This window comes from Triticum aestivum, chromosome 1D (assembly GCF_018294505.1).
Source record: "Triticum aestivum cultivar Chinese Spring chromosome 1D, IWGSC CS RefSeq v2.1, whole genome shotgun sequence".
Classification (NCBI taxonomy): Eukaryota; Viridiplantae; Streptophyta; class Magnoliopsida; order Poales; family Poaceae; genus Triticum; species Triticum aestivum.
In genome coordinates, this window is record NC_057796.1 from 197,073,842 (window position 1) to 197,088,923 (window position 15,082).

Below are 15,082 nucleotides of genomic sequence, written 5' to 3' on the forward strand. Positions count from 1 at the left end.
AGGACTCCCGTTTCGACCGTAGGAGGTCCGTTTCATCCGTTTTGCGGTACGCCACACCCCTCCCGATCAACAGGACCCCCGTTTCGACCGTAGGAGGTCCGTTTCCTCTGTTTTGCGGTACGCCAGACCCCTCCGGATCAACAGGACCCCATTCCGAATGTAGGAGGTCCGTTTCCTCCGTTGTGCGGTACGCCAGGCCTCGTTTCCATTGCCTGTTCCGTCCAAGCCCTCCCGATGAACACGACCACGCATTCCGTTCCGACCCAGCCTGTTGGCTCCCACGCGTTCCGTTGCCTCCCGATGAACACGACGCATTTCGTTGCCTTCCCATGAACACGACGCATTCCGTTGCCTCCCCATGAACACAACGACGACGCTGTTTCTCCGTTCCGACCCAGCCATGTACACGAGCCCTGGCCGTACGTATGCGCGAGTAGGCGTTCGAGACCCCGCCCGTATGTACACATACGTGGCCGTACTTTCTTTCTTGCACCCTGGCCGCTGTACGTACGTGTACATGCCACGTGCGCGCCTCTTCTACGACACGTACGCGCCTCTACTACGACGCGTGCGCGCCTCTACATCCACCAGTATATATGTACGTACACGTTCGCGACCAGAATGACAACGCTACGTACGCTTCAACCAGATGGGTCCCGACTGTCAGGCACTTCGTTGCCTGCGAAGATGTAGCTGGTGGGTCCCAGCAGTCAGGGGGGCGAATCATTTTTTTTGCCCGGACGCACTTCCTTGCGTGCGAAGATGTAGATGGTGGGTCCCAGCAGTCAGGGGGAAACATTTTTTTCGCGAAATACAGTGGCCCGTCCGGTGGGTCCCAGCTGTCAGGTGGAGGAATCATTATTTTCCGCGTAATAAGGAGGCACTTCTTTGCTGAGGCCGTGGACCCAGCTATCAGCCTCTCCACGTACAGTCCACGTCCGATGGAAGTCGTTCCTTGACCATGTTGACCACGCCGCACCGAGAGCACCAGGGCGGTGGACGACGGCGAGGCCTAGGAAGGGGACGACGCGGAGCCGGGGAAGACGCAGCAGTGGAAGCCCGCGCGGAGAGGAGTACGAGGGTTCACTGGTTCGGGTGCGGTGTGAGGCTGCCGTCGCCGCAGAATAACACAGGGTGTGGGTGAGTAGAGGGATGGCCTGGCCAGCTGTGGGAGTAGTACGGGGCGGTGAGGCCTCCGCGGCATCACAACCGGCCACGGGAGGCAGGAGCATGCGACACGACCGACGCTGCTTTGGGCGGCTGGAACAAGAAGACCAGAGGTTGAAGAAGCACTACGGCCGTTGGATGGACATCGTACGATCACTGCAGCTAGAATCGTTTATATTGACTAAGTTGACAAAGCCCTTGGTACGCGTCAACTTAGTAGGCCCGCAGCTCGGATTTGGCAGAGAACATATAGCCCATTTGCGATTTGTAAGAATGTACAGCCCATTTTTTAATTCTAATGAAATTTACTACAGCCCATTTACAGTTTGTTAAAAGTACAGCCCAACTTCTAGCTAGGACAACGATTAATAATTTCAAACAACCGCTCAAAACAGAATTCAAAAAAAAATCCCACATTTTGATGGGATCCGAAATTTCTAGTCAGGTTAAATATAATTTCAAAATAAAGTTATATTACGTTAAAATTAATGAAATTAAAATTTTCAAATTCCAAAAATAATATATTTTTCAAACTAATTACGTGCTTGGTGCATAGTAACTGTCCAGTTATTATAATTACATCCCATTTATTGTTTCTTAAAGTCCATTTTCTTGTCAAGCCTAATGCATACCTCCTAGGAAAGTTTGCAGCCCAGCGGGGCGGAGAATAACAAGTTGACCGGATATTGTGTACAACTGTCGACCCAGTTGCATTGCTGATGTTGAAAAAAAGGCCTGTGTAGTACAGTACAACCTAACATGGTTACTCAGCCCACATTCAGCGACGCCGGAAAGGCCCAAACAAGGCTTCTATAGAACTTTTTGAAGTCACTGAGCTCAATTAATAACTTAAGAAAAAAGTTAGATTACAGTGGAACCTAATTAAAAGCTGTCACGAGCAAATAAATAATTCAACGGGTCCCACTTGTGCGTGTGCGTGTGCGCGTGTGTGTGCGTGTGTGTGTGTGTGAGAGAGAGAGAGAGATAGAGAGAGAGACCCATCGGTCGATGCTCGTAAATACATCTTTCAGCCATATGCATTGCTGATGCTCAGTAAAAACTTATATAGTTGACACAATCATATAGAACATCATAGCACACTGAACTTGCATACAAAAATTTCACGCAGGCGGCACAATCAGGATGGAAGCAGTGGATCGCTACGGGAAGGGCTATGTTGAAACCAATGAAGTCGTACATAACGGTTCATCGTCTTTATCAATGACGGGGAAATATCTTGAATGTTGTGCAAAGAAAACAGACAGACAACACAATAAGTTCTGCTAGCACATTAAGTTGACGTACAGCCCTTTCTAAAAAAAGTTCAGGTACAAAATTAGAACAGGTCACAATCAAATGTACTGGCATATCAGTGCTTCACACCCATAGCTCGGATTTAACTAGTATCTGACAAGATTCGGTTGTTACCTCAAATTAGAGCACATCCAGGCAGCCAGCCCTGCCTCTTCTCCCAAAGAAGCAGTGGCCTCCGCCGCGTGATGGAGTAGGCCCTGTGCCATCCATCGTTTTGAGCAACACGGGGAAAGTCTAACGTTGACTCCTGTAATGGACGTCATCGACGGACCCTGGCACCAGCGGCGGCGGCAGGACTTCGATTGATGGATTGACCACTTCTTCGACATGCACGAACACTCGATACAGGTACATCCCTAACGTGGTCCGCGGCGGCCTTGGTGGCGACGAATATTACAACCCCGGTTCCTGCACCGGTATCTCAACACCAATCACCTTCGGTATGGTGGACGACTTCTTCATCCATGCCATAATCGTCAGAGCCCAGCTGTCTGGAGGAACAAACATACTAACGAGCTCACCTCCAAGGTCGTTGATAAGCTCGTTCATGGACTCGCTGTTCCAAGCACGTCGAGGCATGCCATGGAAGGTAAGCTTTGTTAAAAACTCAAGCTCAGAGGGCACGAGCCCCATCCTGGGTGCCACCGATCAAAGCTCACCAGCACGCCATCGCAGAACAAACGTCGGGAAGATTCGAACACATGACTGCAGTCGAAAGTTGTCCGGAACCTGACGAAGAAATCAGCCGGTGGCAGACAGACTTCGACGAGCAAGTCACTTATTTGGATGACGTGCGCAATGCCAAGAGCTTTGACAAGGTCATCCGGCGAGACGGGAGGCCGGTCGTCGTTGATGGTTACCATCAGCACTTTGCCGGCAAACTGGTCGTCAAGCGCCGCCATGCCACTGTTGAGCGACAGCACGCAGCGACCGAAGGCAGGACGGACCTCATGATCTCCGGCTCAGAGATCCGCGTTGACCGGCGACATGATAGTGCGCTTGAGTACATGGAGTACAGGAGGGGGATTTGGGGGAACTGGAGTAGGAATCGAGATTCTAGAGGTGGGGGAGGGGCGGGAGACTGGGGATGAAAAGGTAGCATGAATTTCGAGCACGCGCCAATATGCTCTCGGCGCGCAAGCGCATGAAAACACCGGTGGTGCCCACATGTCGGCCTGAGAGTCCTTATTCTTTCTTTTTTGGAGAGCCCGGCCTTTTTTTAGGATCTTTTGAGAGCCCGGCCTGAGAGTCATAATTGACCTGTGTGGTATTGCGTCACTACTCGGCCCATATTCAACGACACCTCACTGGCCCAAACAAGTGTACATCATCGAAAAGACACTGAGCTCAAATTATATAACTTGAAAAAAGGAGATATACTCTAAACACTGGAGAATGGTGATGCCCTCATTTAGCCCACCTGTAGTTCGAGACAGTAAACAGTTCGAAACAACGATATATACAACATTCAAACACTGACTAGTGACTACTACTGACAGAAACAACAAGACATGATAGTTCATAAGAAGTCTTGCTACACCACCAAAACGCACCCATCTGCAGCGCTCAGACTCTCGTGATCCAGACGAAAATGACATTCTAAACAGAAGCAACTATTACATAGTAAGAGTGACATAGACGAGGATGACCAAATGACAAGGAATATGCATAACAAAAGAAGAACTACCCATCCAGATGCAGCAGCAAAGACAACAAAGTCATTCGAAGAGATGATCCAGCACCATCATCATTTGCAGCCCCGCTTCAGCGACCAGTGATCCGGAGACACCAGTACTCCACCCTTTCGATGCAACAGCCCAATTACCTATCAACCTGAAGGCTTGAACCACATCACTGCCTGCCGTAACTGAGACATCCAAGGATCAAAGTTAATCCGGATACCTTTGTCATTCTCACCTTCTTTTGGCTGCAGGCTGTATCGTTGACAATCAGGGGAGTTTGCTCCCGAACTCCTAAGGCTCGCCGTGTAGACACAGTTTTTCCATAGCAAACAGAGCCTCTCTGCCATCAAGGTCCTTGCCAACAGTGATCTCCTGGTTAATCGGATAATTGAGTCCGAGAAACAGGGAGTGTGAACCAAGGCTATTTACCCGCCTCCAACTAAAAAATCCTAAAGGCCCCAACAAGCTGGTATCCTGCTCATAGACGTAACAGCCACTGTCCGGATACTCACGTATTACACGGTGCTTGTATACAGTGGGTTTTTTTGCAATATAACTTTTCCGGCTCATGTGTCTGAATGATCATCAGTCTTTTGCCGTCGTCTGATCGAGCGAGGAACCAGTTGTGCTTCCCTGTTTTTGGCAAAGGTGGTGTGATTACAAAGGGCAGTAACTATAGGGACACTGCATCATATCAAAAAGGACAGACATTGTTAACATAAGATTAGCATTGTTCAGAGTATGAGTAGGATAATGCAAGAAACATCATTGATATGTCCCTCTTGGAACTGGGAGGAAAATACAGGGAAATGTATATTGGGTTCGAAAATATAGAAGTGCCATGCATGGTTATACTCATGTTATCTCGCAATCGATTCTTCACAGGAAACTACCATGTCATGCATGTTATGTACTCGCTCCGTTCCCAAATATTTGTCTTTCTAGGCATTTCAAATAGACACAACATACAGATGTATGTAGACATATTTTAGAGTGTAGATTCACTCATTTTGCTCCGTATGTAGTCACTTGTTAAAATCTCTAGAAAGACAAATATTTGGGAACGGAGGGAGTAATCATGTTCTGTCCTCACAAACAAATTCTTCAAGGTAACTAACAGACCATGCATTGTTATATACTCGTGTTCTGCGGGCAAAAATTTTGTGAGGATATTATTCTAGCCATTGATTGCTGAAGGGCAAATATAGGTATGTACACATGGTAAGCATTGCAGGATTTCACTACTTCCAAATATAGAGTTCTCCATATGCACATTTACTTCCCTAATGTATGGTTAGATGAAACCAACAGTGTGGTGCATGTTTCTACATCATGAAAATGAGGAAACTAACATGGCCATTGCTACACACTCATATTTAGTAGTAGTAGTATATATATTACTGTAAAATAAGGATAATATCCATATATTCCTAACCGTTTGATTATTCAGGGTACAAATTGGCTGTAATGACATGGTCATAATCGCATGAATTAACTCATTCCAAATATAGCTGATTTACGACGTCTCTAATACATTGCCATAGTTCTACTCAAATTCTGCTCAAACAGGGATATGCCAATCATCACAAAAAGTTCAAACAGTGTCATGGCGTCATCATTAACATGAGACGGAAACAACTTACACGCGCCGTCCCAGCAATACGTGGTGCCATCTGCTTTGTCGATTGCGTACTTGATGCCATTGTGTTCAATAGCATCACAGAAGTGTGTATCAGCTTTGACGATGATCCACTGCGAGCCGAGTTGTCTCCAGCTAAAGAAGGCACTGGCGTAAAGATAGGCGAGTCCGCGGTGAAACAAGGCAATTAGCTTGAAGTCTGCGTAATTCGCATGTCGTGTGGGCACTTGGCAGATTACAATCTTCTGCAAAACAAGGTCCGTCCAACTGACGTAGTAATCTAGATGACTTGGACCACGATGGTAATACTCTATATAATCCAACGGAGGAAGGATAATCTCATGGGAGGTCTGGAAGTTCACGAGCACCAACTTTTTACCATCTTCTCTGAAGGCAGCCATCCAGTGGGAGTTCATGCCGACCCAGTACATACCTGCCAAGAAGTTTCGGGCGATGGTGATTGGATCGATGTCGAGGGAAATGATGTATGGTGACCCACTACATACCTGCAAAGAAGTTTCGGCTAATGGAGATCGGATTGAAGTCGAGGGGCATCATGCACGCCTCCGTATCATGGTGAGCCAATCTCGCAAGACCAGATAGCAGCAAGCAGGGATTCTTGAAAAGCTTAGGCCTCGCTTCGACGATGGCCGTGTGCATGTCCCTCGAGCATGCAGCCAGCCGCAGGGCGCTCAACATATCCATACACGAACAACAGAGGTCGAGGATGTCACTGGGGAGATTGCTCCAATCGCGGCTCATATGGATGCTGCACGATTCGTGTTTGGCCATGGTGGAGTTTGGAAGGGGGCCTGATTTACAAGGGAGAAGGATGTCGGTGCTAGAGCGGCTAGCGAGGGAATAGTGGTACTGGGGGAGGCGAGTGAGGCAACGGTACACGGGGGCACAGTGAGATGGAGACGGAGACGGAGACGGAGGAGATGGAGATGGAGTGGTGCTATGGGAGCGGAGAGGGAGACGAGGCGAGGCACCAATGTGCTGTACAGCGGCGGTGACAGACTGCACAGTGCACAGGGTGAGGCTGACTTTGGTAACCCGAACACGCCGCCTGGACTAGTGTCACGCGCAGGGTGTTGTCACTTCACTGTGAGGACCGGATGAATAGTATTTTGACCATCAAGTGTACCACAGTTGTACTACTACTACTACTACTACTAGTAGTAGTAGTAGTAGGAACATGAGTACTCCAGTATTGTATTGTATAGCGGAAATAGGTCTCGTGCTAGCATGCCTGTTCACTTCATCGTTCAGGTATCATCCATATTGCGAGCAGAACCAAATTCTCGTGCATGCCCAATCAACGCCCTGCCGCGATGCATGCAGTGGTCGTTCTGGTGCATCAAGGACGACATGCAGATCGTTCCACACTTGAGAAGAGAAAAAATGGAATGGTAGAACGCGGCAGCAGAGGAAGAGAACGCTGGCTAACGAGGCTGGGAGGGGATCGAGCAGGAAGTTAATGCTCCACGCCTAAAGGTTTTGGGAAAACCTGATTTTCATAAGGTGACTTATACTCACCTAAACGGAGGGAGTATTCCTTAACCACAGAATGTTGTGTCTCCCACTCACGCGCTCAAAAAAACTACGACACATTTTTTATCTGTTTGCATAGGTCCCACCTATCAGGAAGGCTGGGCACGTACACGAACAGGTACGACTCATCGGTCTACCCGCATAGCCTTTTCATTTAGTCTACCTAGCCGTCTAATCAACTGCCTGCACGCCACTTCTCCCATTTACTTCTCCATCGGGAATCGATTCTCCTCGGCTTCTTCACCTCCCCTTCATCTTCATTTGCATCCAAACCCCACTGCGTTCACATTGTTTTAACCTCTTTAAATAATCATCTACTACTTCAGTTAGACTAGCCATCTAATCCTAATTCTCCAAACCATAGCCCTCCATTCCAGCGGTTCCAAATGCCGAAAGAGATCGAGATGCAGGTTTTTAGCGTCCAACATGTCCTCGTCGAAGGCTCGATGCGCATAGTTGCCACCGTCACCGTCCACCCAAGGGTTGTTCGGCAGTGGATCAACAATGTATCCAACTCCCTCGAAAAGGTAGAGACGAGGGTCATCGGTCTCGACACAGAGTACACGGAGCGTGCCCCTGGGAAGATCCAGCGCGCCGCCGTCCTTCAGCTGTGCCTCGAAGATGATGTTTTGGTGTACCACATCATACACTCGCCCTCCATACCACGTGATCTTCACGATTTCTTGTCTCGGGAGGACGTATACTTCTGTGGGGTAGCCATCGAAGGGGACAAACAGAAGCTGGAGCCGTACAACCTTGATTTGAAAAGCATCGCTAACCTACAAACCAGAATCAAAATTCTTGTAGAAGATTGTGATAAACAGACACCATCCCTATTCGACGTAGCACATTTTGTGCTCGGTACAAATCTTCAGAAGGGTGACGAGACGGTGGCATTAAGGTCGTCTGGATGGGAGAATTATCCCTTGACGTACGAGCGGATAAAATATGCTGCCCTCGATGCCCGTGTGAGTTTCGAGATAGCTGCAAGGTCCAAAGAGCTTGTTGCGAAGCCGTCTCCCATAGAGAATGAGAACAAGAAGAAGAAGAAGAAGAAGAAGAAGAAGAAGAAGAAGAAGGAGAAGAAGAAGAAGAAGAAGAAGAAGAAGAAGAAGAAGAAGAAGAAGAAGAAGAAGAAGAAGAAGAAGAAGAAGAAGAAGAAGAAGAAGAAAAGGCTGCACCAGCAGGAGGGCATTATGGATGGATGAACTATTTCCTCTCTTGTAAAAAAAATTATTCCCTCTCGGTGTATATTGATATAGATGGACTATTTCGATGGTGTGCATGTCTTTGGAACAGAGTAGTAGCGTGGGTCCGCTTGACTATAAGGAACTATTTATTCGCATATATAGCTTTCTCTGCTACTCCTTCCAGTGATCGGTATGCAGTGCATGTGTCCGTAGGCATGACAGCTTGTCCATGGAAGTTCAACTACGGCGACCATCACGTTTCATCTCGCGATTCCCACGACGCCTCTCCAACCCACAGCACCACGCCCCCCGACGTGCGCCTCACCCCTCTCGGCCGCACCGCCCCTCTGCCTTTGTGTGCATGACATGTGAGCCACCTAAAATGCGGCGAGCATCAAGTTTCTACCACAGCCACCCGCGATTCCCACGATGCCGCTCGAACCCATGAAACCACACGTCCCCCGACCTGCGGTTCACCCCTCATGGCCCCACTGCCCCTCTGCCTACGGGAGCATTACATGTGGACCAGTCACCTATCGGGTCCACATGTTATTGACTCAAAGGTAGGTGTAGTAAGGCGCTGAAGCTCAGTCCCGACGGCCCTGAGAGGGAAATGTAACTCCTGCGCCAGGGCTTGTGGTGCTCCCGCAGCACGAACTCGTGCCAAACTCGAGATTTGTTTCTTTACTATACATGCACACAACGATTTAATGGACATTGTAATCTCAACATGTGATGGGGAGCTCTAAATTTGAATTTGGAACTTATAAAACGAAAAGATTGAAAACAAATAAATTGGGAGAGAGGGAGTATATCGTAGGATGTGTCCCATACAAAATAAGTTTCCTGGTTTGTCACCGCGAAGATGCGGTTAGAAAGGAGCACAACGTCTTCCTACTCGTACGGCAACAAATCGGCCGCAGACAGCATGGTCCGCCTTTGACTGCCATGTGCAAGGTTCGTGCTATCTTATTCAATCTCACCGTGGTTCCATCGTACCAATTCATGCGGTGGCCCGTTGCATGGCTGATCCCAATGTTGGACAAAGGTTCTACGGGAACGGTGTCACCGTTGTAAATGTTGTGCAAATTGATGTTGGTACCCTCCCGTACATATGCAAGCCAATCTCCACTCGCACCGAGCCTAACTTGTGAAACAGTGGGCAGGGGGAGAATTAGGAAATGGACATGGAAGTAGTCTTTAGAATGCATTTACTACGTGATCAAACTCATCTTACCTGCTCATCGGAGGAAATCCGAGTGCCCCTCAACGTCGGTATCTCAAGGGGCGTCAACTTGCAACTACGGCCACACCGCGCTGGAGAGACCCCCAAGGAAACATCCTCGTGCGTTCCACGGAACATAAAGATGCATTTGTATGAGTAGTTTATCTTGTGAGAGAAAAGGATGAACGAGGGAAGGCCTCTAGAGATAGAGATGAACACTACTACTACTCCCTCCGTTCGGAATTACTTGTCTCGAAAATGGATGTATCTAGAACTAAAATACGTCTAGATACATCCATTTCTGTGACAAGTAGTTCCGAACGGAGGGAGTACCAATGTGCTGGCCCGTGCGTTGCAATGGATCCAAAGTAGTAGAATAATACTTGTTCACGTGCTTGAAATATAAACACTCTAGTTTTGATATACATGTGTCAGCAGACATGACAGCTTGTCCATGGAAGTTGAACCACGGCGACCATCACGTTTCTTGTTTCTACCACTGCCACACCCACACGCGATTCCCACGACGCCGCTCCAACCCACAGCACGACGTCCCCCGACGTGGACATGGATCCTCTGACGTGGCTATCACTGCCTTGCCCTGCCTTTCCTTCGCTGACAGGTGGGACCCACGCTTATGGGTCCCACATGTCAGTGACAGAATGGTAGGATTGTTCGCGTCAGGGGATCCTCATCCCCCCGACGTGCCCCTCATCCCTCTCGGCCCCACCGCTCCTCTGCCTTTTGTGTGCATGACATGCGGGCCAGCTGAACTGCGGCGACCATCAACTTTCTACCACAGACACACCCGATTGGACATGGTTTGCCTGCTCCGCTGCTGTGCTCCGATCCGTACTCCCGCACCATCGAATTTTCATCCAGCAGCTCTGACACATTTCGTCTCGGGCATCAATCCTCAACTGGAGTACTTATGTACTGCAGGTAGTACCCGCCGGTGTGGCCATCTACGCCTCGTAACGCCCCGACGCCCAGCTGTGGCACCCTCGCCACGGCCATGCCACCATCGGCCGGTTCATCTCGAACGAGTGAGTCGCAAACCATGCCACCACCATGAGAATTACATGTGGGCCAGCCGCATTTAAGGTCCGCATGTCATTGACTCATAGGCCGGGCACTAAGCCACTGAAGTTCGGTCCCGTGGGCCCCGAGAGGGAAATGTAACTCCTACGGCAGGCCTTGTGGTGCTCCCGCAGTACGAGCTCGTGCCAAAACTGGAATTTGTTTCTTACTACTACCAACTAGTACTAGTAAGGTACACGTGCATTGCACGCATGAGATTCTGGTGGTTTGTGCATTATGCTTCTACATGTGGAGCTTTCTGGATTCTAATATGTGGCAAAATCTGGTGGAATGTAAGGTTAGGCAAGTTTGATTAACTTAGGTGAATGTTTGGTTTAAGCCACACCTTAGGCAAGCCACACTAAGGCCCCACATGACATACACACACAAAATGTGGCAAGATTCCCTTAGGCTTGCCAACTTGTGGCTCTCATTTTGAAGAACTAATAACTTCCCTAAGCTTAGTTGTGGCAAAGTTAGTCATGAATTAAGTTCAACCATGGAGTCTTCTAGATTATACATGTGGCAGAATCTGGTGGATGATATCCAACGGCCAGTAGTGCTCGGATTTGCCATCTTTGTACCCTCGGATTGGCTTCATCCAACGACCAACTTTCAAAGTTTTTCACACACTATATAGGGGGTATAGATATAGATGTGCCGGTCTGTTGCAATGGATCCAAAGTATATCTATTTAGTGGAGTGCACTCTAAACACATTATCTATTTATTTTTCTCTAACCTTCCGTAGTCATGCAACCAAGCCACATAAGCTTCATGGGTGCCCCCCACATCATATTATTCATACTACATTGATTGAAAAAAGATAAATCACCCAAAACAAGATCTTCCCTTTTTTGTTCCTACGATGTTGTGTCGTGCACATACCTACTAGTTGTATAGTGGTAGTACTAGTAATATAGTATTAGGAGTACAAACTTGGTACTAGTAGGAGTAGTACTAGTATGGAATGCTCCTACTCTATCAATGAGCCCTGTCTGACACCAAATTTCTTGGCTTCCTTGCTACAACTAGATCTTCCCCTCGTTTCTGTTTTCCAACCCGGCGGCGGGCAGGGTGTCGGTTTGCTCAACGGCGGTCCCACATGAAAGTGAAAATGCTAGGCAACACGCCTTCCCTAAGCTATGTGTCGTGCCGGACGGGCCGTGTTGTACTCCCGATTCCCGGGCATGTGGGGGTGCGACGCGAACGCGGCAGGCCTTTTCCTTTTACCAGCAATGTGCCTGTGCGTTGCGACAGATCCAAAGTAGTAGAATAGTAGTATTTGTTCACAAACTTGAAAGAAATCACTATTGTTTTGATATACTCCTAATATATTACTCCCTTCGTACCTAAATATTTGTCTTTTTTGAGATTTCAAATGGACTATCACATACGGAGTATATAGACATATTCTAGTGTTTCTAGCAATATGCCCGCGCGTTGCACGAAGTTGATGGAAAAGGTAAGCACAACTTATAAATTGACGGATGGAGTACTAGTTACAGTGATGCATATAATTAAGCAAAGGGATCGCACATGTCGGTATTGACTGGAACGAGAATGCAACAGCACAATAAGAATTAAGGCCATGATGATGCGATCGCAGTGGTGGTTACAAAAGGCAAGAAGAAAGATGGATCCACGAACGTACGACCTCCTCCTCCTCAACTTAGTGCGACGGGCCACCGACCGGCGGCTAAGGAGTGGCGGCTTTTGTGGCGAGGTCGAGGTGCTTCTCAGCAAAGGCATCCAAGGCTTCCAGCCGGTTGAGGAAGGCCAACGTCGTAGCGTCCTCACTGGCCTTGTAGATACCTATGTACACGATTTGCTCGTACACGTGGATGTGTAGGTCGATGAATTCTTGCAGGGCGAGGCGCCTTGCGGCGAGCGCGACCTCCAGGTGGACATTCTTCGTGGCGTCGGCGGGCAGTCGCAGGGCCACCAGTGCTTGAAAGAGGTTCCGGCCATGGAGGCCGATTAGGGTGGCAGGCAATGAGGAGCCCGGGCGCGCGGGCTGGAGGAGTACGGCGATGTCGTCCGCGAGCTTCTTGAGGACGGTGAACTTGTTGCTTGTGGCAACGATCATCTGGTCCAACTGAGAGTCGTAGTTGGCGTCGACGGCGGCCATCCACCAGCCGGTCTCCAACACCGTCTGGAGACGATCCTCGGTGCCATGCCGCAGGCCGGCGTCGTGGACCATCTGGCGCAGCCGCTGGCCGCTCACGCGCATCGCCGCCATGGGTCTGGAGTGAGCTCTTTTGCGCTTAGTGTAGGTGCTTAGGCAAATGCTTAGGTGCGTACGATGTGGTAGATGCATTGGAATGGAGGGGCGCCTTTATATGAGGGCAATGAGGGAAAACTGCGTTGCATTCACATCGTGCAGCCTCTTTTCCCGGACATGCTCCCATTACTTCCCTCATGCATTAATTGAAGGAGGATGCATTGGCCGTTCAACATATCGGGAACCGCTACTCCCTCCCTCGTCTGCATTAAAGACGTATCAGGAACTGCGCCGCCCGCTGTCAAATCGAATACTCCCTTCGTCTAGGTGAGTATTAAGTCATCTTACGAAAACCAAATAGTAAACACATAGGCGTGGTGCATTAAGTCTCACGTTGTTTCTTATTTTTTTGACATAAATAGAGGAATCAACCAAGAAGAGATGTGGGGCTTGTATGCTTTTAATGACTTGAGACTATCAAACATGACATGCAGTGGTCAGTTCGTTGCACAAGAACAAATACAACCCACGTCAGCACACACGCATCTTATATAGCATCACATCCAATGGCTATAAAAGATGAATGAGACCAAATTATATCTCATCTAGATGAGTTCTAGCAAAACTGTATTAATAATACTTAGTACTCCTGCGCCATGTATCATATATTAGTATCATGTAGTACTTTATTTATTGCCATGTATGACACATAGTACTCAACTCTCTCTCTTTCTTCATTTAATTCTAGGGACAATTCCATTTATCCCCCTAACTTGAGCCACCACCTGGCATTTGCCCCTAATTTTCAGGTATGCTAAAAAATACCCCTCTTCCGTCAAGTCACCTTACAGAAATGCCCTTCTGTGCCGTTACCGTCTGGTCAAAGGGGTTTGACCGTTTGGTGAATAGTAAATGGTGAACAGTAAATTCGAAAAAAATAGCAAAAAAAATCAAAAAAATCTGAAATTTTGTGGGATCGAAGATACTCAAGGGAGCAAGGCGCGTGCAAATTTTGGCACAGTTTGGACATTCCAGCAGCTCGTGTCAAACGAAAAACTTTAAAATCTACGCTGTGAGCAGTAAATTCAAAAAAAAATAGCAAGAAAATTCAAAAAAATATGAAATTTTTTGGCATCAAAGAGGCTGGGGTGTGCAAGGTGCGTGCAATTTTTTTTGCATTTCGACACTGTAGGAGCTCGTGGAGAAAAAAACAAAATTTGGCGCAGAAAAAACTTTGAAAAAATGCACTATTTTGTTTTTTTGCTAGAGCACCTCGCATGCCATTTGATCACAAAAATTTGCAAGCCGCTTGCGCACCCAAGCCTCTTTGATGCCAATAAAATTCATATTTTTAAAAAATTTCTTGCTATTTTTTTAATTTACTGTTCACAGCGTATAGATTTAAATTTTTTCCTTTCCCACGAGTTCCTGGAATGTCCAAACAATGTAAAAATTTGCACACACCTTGCGCCCTTAAGTATCTTCGATCCCACAAAATTTCATATTTTTTATTTTTTTTGCTATTTTTTTCGAATTTACTGTTCCCCATGTTACTATTCACCAGATGGTCAAACCCCTTTGACCGGACGACAAGGGCATTTGTGTAAGGTGACTTGACGGAAGAGGGGTATTTCTGAGCATACCTGAAAATTAGGGGCAAATGCCAGGTGGTGGCTCAAGTTAGGGGGATAAATGGAATTGTCCCTTAATTCTATGACACCTCATCAAAATTGCTAAGGCTAGTACCATTACAACCAGCCTTAGCAAATACTAAAATTATGTTCTCTCGTTTTCCTCTCCACCTTGGTCACCTAGACGGAGGGAGTATACTGCGCGGGCTTTTCCTGCGCGGTAGGCGGGGCAGTTCCGCCTAGTCGGTTCGACAGAGATGCAAGAAGATGAGGGAGTAGGCTGCTGCAAACGTAGGGCTGTGTGATTTGACAGCGAGTTACTTCTGGACAGGTGGGGCCCGTGATTTGACTTGCCATTATCATTTTAACTGCGGCCT